This window comes from Hemicordylus capensis, chromosome 1 (genome assembly GCF_027244095.1).
Source record: "Hemicordylus capensis ecotype Gifberg chromosome 1, rHemCap1.1.pri, whole genome shotgun sequence".
NCBI lineage: Eukaryota > Metazoa > Chordata > Lepidosauria > Squamata > Cordylidae > Hemicordylus > Hemicordylus capensis.
This window is the reverse complement of record NC_069657.1, coordinates 228,030,824-228,037,444: the sequence shown is the minus strand read 5'-3', so window position 1 is coordinate 228,037,444 and position 6,621 is coordinate 228,030,824. Positions and strand designations below refer to the sequence as shown.

Below are 6,621 nucleotides of genomic sequence, written 5' to 3'. Positions count from 1 at the left end.
CTTCCAGCTATAGAGCGGTATATAAATGCAAGTGCTATTGCTATTGCTAAGTGCTATTTACACATAGATAAAAGATACTTGAAGAAAGGTATTATTTACACATAGATAAAAGATTCTGGTTCTGAAGCTCAGTACTCAGACATTAATGTACACAAAGACCCTTGGGCTCAGTGACAAGGTTATAGCAGTTTCTGTTGGTTATGAGGAAATCACTGGTTTTCCATTCATTTATTTGAAGCCCAACCTGTGGCAGCCCTACATAGGGTTGTAGGAAAAATGTACATGTACATGTGCACCCTATGTACATAGGGGAAATGTGGCAGCCCTGCATAGTAAGGGAAGCTGGTTACAGCCTTGCCAGGGATAATTAAGAATCTCATTTAAGTCAGTGATTGTATTTGAGAAGTTATGAAAAAGTGGTATAATCTTAGAACTCAATGAGCTGTCCACCATGACCCCAAGATCTCCTGGTCAATTACCAAAAGCTCAGATCTCATCAGCGTATATGAGAAGTTGGGGTTCTTTGCTAGGGATGTGCATGAACCCATTTGGAGGCCCTTTTAAGGGCCAGTATTGGAAAGGCTGCCACTTTAGTTTGCAATTGTTGAGGATGATATTTTAAATATTTTTTAACTTCTTTAAAGCCCTCTGCTTGAAGAGTATCGACTATGAAGGAAGAGGGCAACATTTGTCTGTCCCTTTCTTTTAACACCACCTCCCCGTTTTATTCCTTATTCCATGACACTGAGAGGCTTTTAAAGCTTAGGGCTGGGATACATTCTAGAGACCCTTAATGTGTGAAAAATTCCACACATCGTCTGCATTCCTTCTGTGCTTTTTCTGACCTACTGTGCAAAAATAATAAAAATAAATTCCAGTTTATAAACCTAAAAACTCAAGAGAAAGCCATAAATGCATATGGAGAAATCACATTTGCAAAGGCTTGGTCAGTCTGAAGCTTCCTGCTTGAACATTCAATTTTGTTCAGTCAGTTGAGGGAGAAACGAGAAGAATGGAGAGAAGCCAGGGCAAGGCTCATAAGAAGCACGGCTCAAGGAACACAGCTCTTTGTTGCGTATATTTACTTCACTAAGAGGCTCCTCTCCCCATCTTGTTTTTCTTTTCTTTCTTTCAGTTCCTTTCCATCCAAGATGACGACTTCCCTGTGCCCTACACGACACAGCCCCCATTTCTCAGCCCCACCACCTTCTGAAGGGAAATGATCTGGCAGAGGGGGCTTGTGGAATCCAGCACCACACCCTTCTCTGAAGAAGAATTGATAGACCCACAGCCCCACCCAGTGGCTGTTTGTAGTAGTGACTGCTTTGAGTTTTCTCTGGACTGACTTGACAACTGGAAGGAGGAGAATTCTAAAGCAGGCAGTTACTTTTTGCCAGAGAGCAGAAGCTTTCAGCTGGGGAAATCTGTGGCACATCTAAGTGGTCCCTTCTTTTCACTCAAAACAAGAAAAAGAAAGTAGTTCTTTCTCCCTGAAGATGCAGAACCCATCTTGAAATTGAAGGATAAGAAGTCATTTCTTCATTTTACATTTTCCCCCAAAGAAACTTGGATGATCTCATTGCCTTACAGGTAAGCTTATATTTATGTATTCCATTCTTTTTTCTTGCTTTTATTTTAATTCTTCAGAGGAAAGACAAATTGGTAAAACAGCAAGCAGCTGTTTATGACATGCAGAACTAGGCAGGCTGTACTTCAGCAAAAGCTGAAATAAAGAATGAATTATCTGTGCCTTTTAATGTGTGCTTCATTTACAGAGGCAGACCTAATTCTTAAGGACTGGAATGATTGTCTTACCCTTGCAGTAAAGAAGGCCTCTTTCTCAGTTGAAATTATGTAGGGAAAGTTTGCATTTCCTCCACTGCGATGTATCGAGGAAAAATGAGCTCCAAAAAATAGGCTTTTTATGTGGACAGCAAGGCCAGAAACATAGTCACTCTTGATGCTGGAGGAGGGAAGATTTTTTAACTGCCTTTTTGATACTAATGGGATTATACTAACACAAGTAATCAACGTTTACTCAACACTTTTTGTATGAAGACACTTCTGGTTTCACTTTGTTGAAGAAACAATAGGAAAGATACTTTTGGTCCACCACTTATAGTTTTGTTAGTTATTTTCCTCTTGTAACAGTCTATGAATACAAGACGCTTGTGCTAGTGCTGGACTTCTAAAAGGAAAACATCCCCTGCCCTGAAAAGCTAGGAACCTCTCCCCATAATATTGCCACCGTTATCTTATATCAGTTTTCTTTGTTAAAACACAGCACAGATTTGGCAGGGCTTGCTTAAATTGCTGTGTAGGTTTTCCTGTACTAAGCAATGCCTACTGCCTTTGAATACCATGTTATTTATTTCTATCCGCTCTCCCTCCTAGGAGCCCAAGAATGGTACTAGGTTATGTTTATCCTCAGAACAACCCTGTGAGGTTGGTTAGGCTGAAAGATACATGACTGGCCCAGAGTCACCCAGTGAGTCCCATGGCTGATTTGGGATCCGAACTGAGGTCTCCCTAGTCCAGCACTCTAGACACTATACCACACTGGCTTTCCATTAGATTATGTTATGATTCCAAAAGGTAGAGGACTATGTATTTGTTTCCAGTTAGTGAATTACCATTACGCATATTTTCTTCTCCAGTGTTGTACCATGAAGACAGTTTAGACAAAAGAACAGCTTCAGCATTTCTTCTGTTGTGTTTGATACGTGTGCCTTGGAGCAAATGAAGCACTTTTAGTAATAGTGTTATTCCTCCCCCTTTCAGAAGGAGACTCTTGATATCTGCCTCTAACTTTTGTACACTGATATGTCCCATAGTAAGATGTGCATAATAGTAAACCCGAGTAGCACCCAAAGTTGTAGGGAACCGTTGCAATAAGTCTTATATCTGGGAACCTAGTCTTTGTCTCTTGGGTGAAGGAGTCAAGAAACAAGGACTCTCTCCTTCCACACACAGACTGTGAACTAGGTTTGGGGAAGGAGAGGCATGGGCTGATGTGGTCTTTCTACAGAGACTTTGATTTCTCTTCCTTAATTTGAAGGACAGCTGTGAGCCCAGGGCACTGCTAGTGCTGCAGCAGAAGACCTCTTGCTGATGTTATGAGCCCAGTCTTCAGATATCGTCAACTGCATTCAGTGTATCACAGAGCTTAGTGATCTTAAGCCATAGTAAACGTTCCATTAAAACAGAATATAACATTCTCTTAGGGAGCAGTCATTCACACAGAAAGTAACCGGAGAAAATGCAATGGGAAGCTGAAAGAAATCTTATTGTACAATGTAGGATAACAAGGCAATGACATTTGAGGGCCCCCATTTTGCAGTGTTGGAAAAGCCTCAAACTCAAATCGTGGCATACAAAATCAGAGATCTCCCTTTCAGTCATCCATTATAACTTACTGTTTTATATTTACTGTAATTTACCCACATGTCACCCACCCCCACCCCCCAACCCATTTTGTGGAAATCAGGTCAACCTCATTAAGATTGTGGAACTTCACTGGATGACTCTGGGCCAGTCATGTATCTCTCAGCCTAAACTATCTCACAGGGTTGTTGTGATGATAAAAATAACCTTGTACACTGCTCTAACCTCTCAGAAGAAGAGCGGGATATAAAAGAAAATAAATGAAACGAAATAAATAAAAGAACTTGGTGTGAACTTGGTGGATTTAGGGAGCTAAAGCAAAGGGCAGTGGGCCCTGAATGCTGTGGTCTGCAAATGCTGTGTGTGTCTAACACTAAGGGACAAGAGGTTTGTAAACACAGGATGATCAAATGTGAACAGCCACAAGAAGTCAGGAGCAGGGCTCAGACTATACCAGTGATCTGAAGGCTGGCACATTGCTCACAAGTGCCTCTGAAGGCCTCGGTTCCAGGATATGAAGAGGGGCAAGGCCTGGGAAGGAGTGGACCACCGCTCAGTCAAGGACACGCCTTGCATCCCGAAGGTCCATTCTTCAGGGGAAAGGGTTTCTGGTAACAGGGCTGAGAGAAAGCCAGGAGGGCAGCATTTGTAAGGGGCCTCCTGTCAGGGATAAGAGTATCATGGGCTGGTTCAACTGAAGGCGGTGTCATTATAGAGAACCTTTTAATGTGAATGCCACAAATGTTGCATGGCTCTTGTGGCAGGCTAGTCCTCATTGCTTAAAAAACATATGGCTTTTAAAAAGATTAATTTAACCACATCTTATATGTTGCCATGGATTCTTCTTATGCATTTCTTTGCAAGATTGATTTATATTTTATTAATTATCCTTTTTATATCCTGCTGATATATATCCCTAGGTGGTGTACCTAACTTAAAATACAACAAATATAAACATGATAAAATGATTAAAACCACTTTCCCAAAGAAAGCAAACAATTAATTATTTTAAATAACTAAAAGCCAGAGAAAACAGGTGTGTCTTAAGGGTCTTTTTAAAAATAGCCAGAGGTGGAGATGCTCTTATTTTGACAGGCATTGCAGAGCCCTGGGGCAGCTACAGAGAATACTTACTCTCTGGTCCCTGAAATCTCTCCTCTTATGGAAGCACAGACATCTTCTTTCACACTATATGCTTATTAAGGTTAGCTGCATATACTTTGGCCAAATGTGTCCAGGATCAGACTGTAAATCTGGTAATCACAGGTGAGCCCTGCTAACTGAGCAAAGAGGCACCTTTTAAAGCGGTGATTCTTTTATATTTAGCAGGGGGTTCTATCCAGCCCTAACACAGCATGCCTCCTCCAGTGGCTGTTGCTGGTATCTGCCTTATGTTTCTTTTTTAGATTGTGAGCCTTTTGGGGCCAGGAAGCCATTTTATTTATAATTATATAAACAGGTTTGGGAGCTTTTGTTGAAAAGTAGTACATAAATATTTGTCATATTCATATATTTGTTGTTGTAGTAATCTAATACCTACATTACCAATATCTTTTACCAAAGAAAAAATATTCACATCAGCAAAGTCCAATGTAAGAGAATTATATTTCCTTATTTCCCTCGTATTTTCCGTGGCAACTTTTTTGCATGTTAATAAACAGAAAAGATGTGGTGCAATCTAGGAAAACTTGTAGTGGCTAACTTCTGTTGAAATAAGTGAGAATGGGTGTTCAAGACCCACTGTCTTTACATTCAAAGCTGGGTGACTCTGGGCCAGTCACTTCTCTCTCAGCCTAACCTACTTCACAGGGTTGTTGTGAGAAGAAACTCAAGTACGTAGTATGTAGTACACCGCTCTGGGCTCCTTGGAGGAAGAGCGGGTTATAAATGTAATAAATAAATAATAAATAAATAAATAAATATTTGTACTCTATGCTATTTTTAAGCCATCTTCATAAGCAGGTTTTCTAGAGCAGAATGTGATGCAGTGGATCAGATTTTTGGTATTGGTCCAAAACTCTGATCAGCTATGAAACTCATTGATTGGTCCATACACAGGCCTAGTTCCAGAGTTGATTTGATTTAAATAGATTTAAATCACTTCACAGGAGGACTCAATTTTAATTATTTAAATTATTAGTCAGGAAGATAATTTACTTCTATAAAAGTACATAGGAAGCTGCCATATACTGTACTGAGCCAGATCATTGGTCTATCTAGCTCAGTATTGTCTTCAAAGACTGGCAGTGGCTTCTCCAAGGTTGTAGGGCTGAGAGAGCTTCCTGCCTATCTTGGAGAAACCAGGGAGGGAGCTTGAAACTTCTGCTCTTCCCAGAGTGGCTCCATCCCCTGAGGGGAATATCTTACAGTGCTCTCAAATCTAGCTTCCCATTCATATGCAACCAGGAAGGACCCTGCTTAGCTAAGGGGACAAGTCATGCTTGCTACAATACGAGCTCTCCTCTGGAGTACATTCCAACAAGTACATTCTTGTTGTCTAATATAAGCTTAATGCATATTTAGAGATAGATGTAGGTTTCATATTTAGAAGGTAGATACACACTTCCCATAATGCTATTTCATGCAGGCAACCAGTTTTGCATTTTGTTGTTGCAGTTACCATTTTGCACGCATGCCTTTCTTACTCACAGGTACAGGAAAATATCCCCAGATCAGGACTCTTTGACAGGCTCCTGCCATGATAGGTGTTTCCTTCCTACAAGGGAGGATACATTCAGGAAATGTTTCCTCAGGACTGCATGAATATAAGTTCTGTTCACTTTTGGTTTCACTTTCTATTTCCCTCCCCTCCCCTCTTCCTTGCATTTATATCTAGACTCCTCCTCCTTGCTCATATCTACTCCACCCCACCCACTCGATCCTCGATCCATTCATTGACCTTCCTTGTCTTCGCACTTGGCGCAGGGTGGGGGGGAGAGCAAGGGCTTGAGAGTGTGTGTGTGTGTGTGTGTGTGTGTGTGTGTGTGTGCACTGCATGTACATATACTGCTAATGTTCATAGACTATAATTATGATTAATATTCATGAAGATATCTTTGACTAGGTTCTTTATTTTAAAAAATTAAATCAAAATTTAAAAATCCAAATTTTAGAAATCGTCTATTTTTATCAACCCTGCACTTTTCTCCCTGAGGTAATCAACCTGTATTTGGAGACTGGACAGTACCACTTCAGGCTGCAGTGGGGACTGTTCATGTGGCTGAATGCTTTCTATAA

General features: G+C 40.7%; 1 protein-coding gene across 2 annotated transcripts in view; it reads left to right on the top strand.

Moving 5' to 3' along the window:
• The first annotated feature begins 1,368 nt into the window (after positions 1-1,368).
• The window catches only part of COL6A2 (collagen type VI alpha 2 chain), an 87,754-nt gene continuing 82,501 nt past the window's right edge, over positions 1,369-6,621 (top strand). For both annotated transcript variants that reach the window (XM_053285178.1, XM_053285179.1), the window contains exon 1: positions 1,369-1,590. The gene's annotated coding sequence lies outside the window, so the exon portion shown is untranslated. The remainder of the gene's footprint in view (positions 1,591-6,621) is intronic.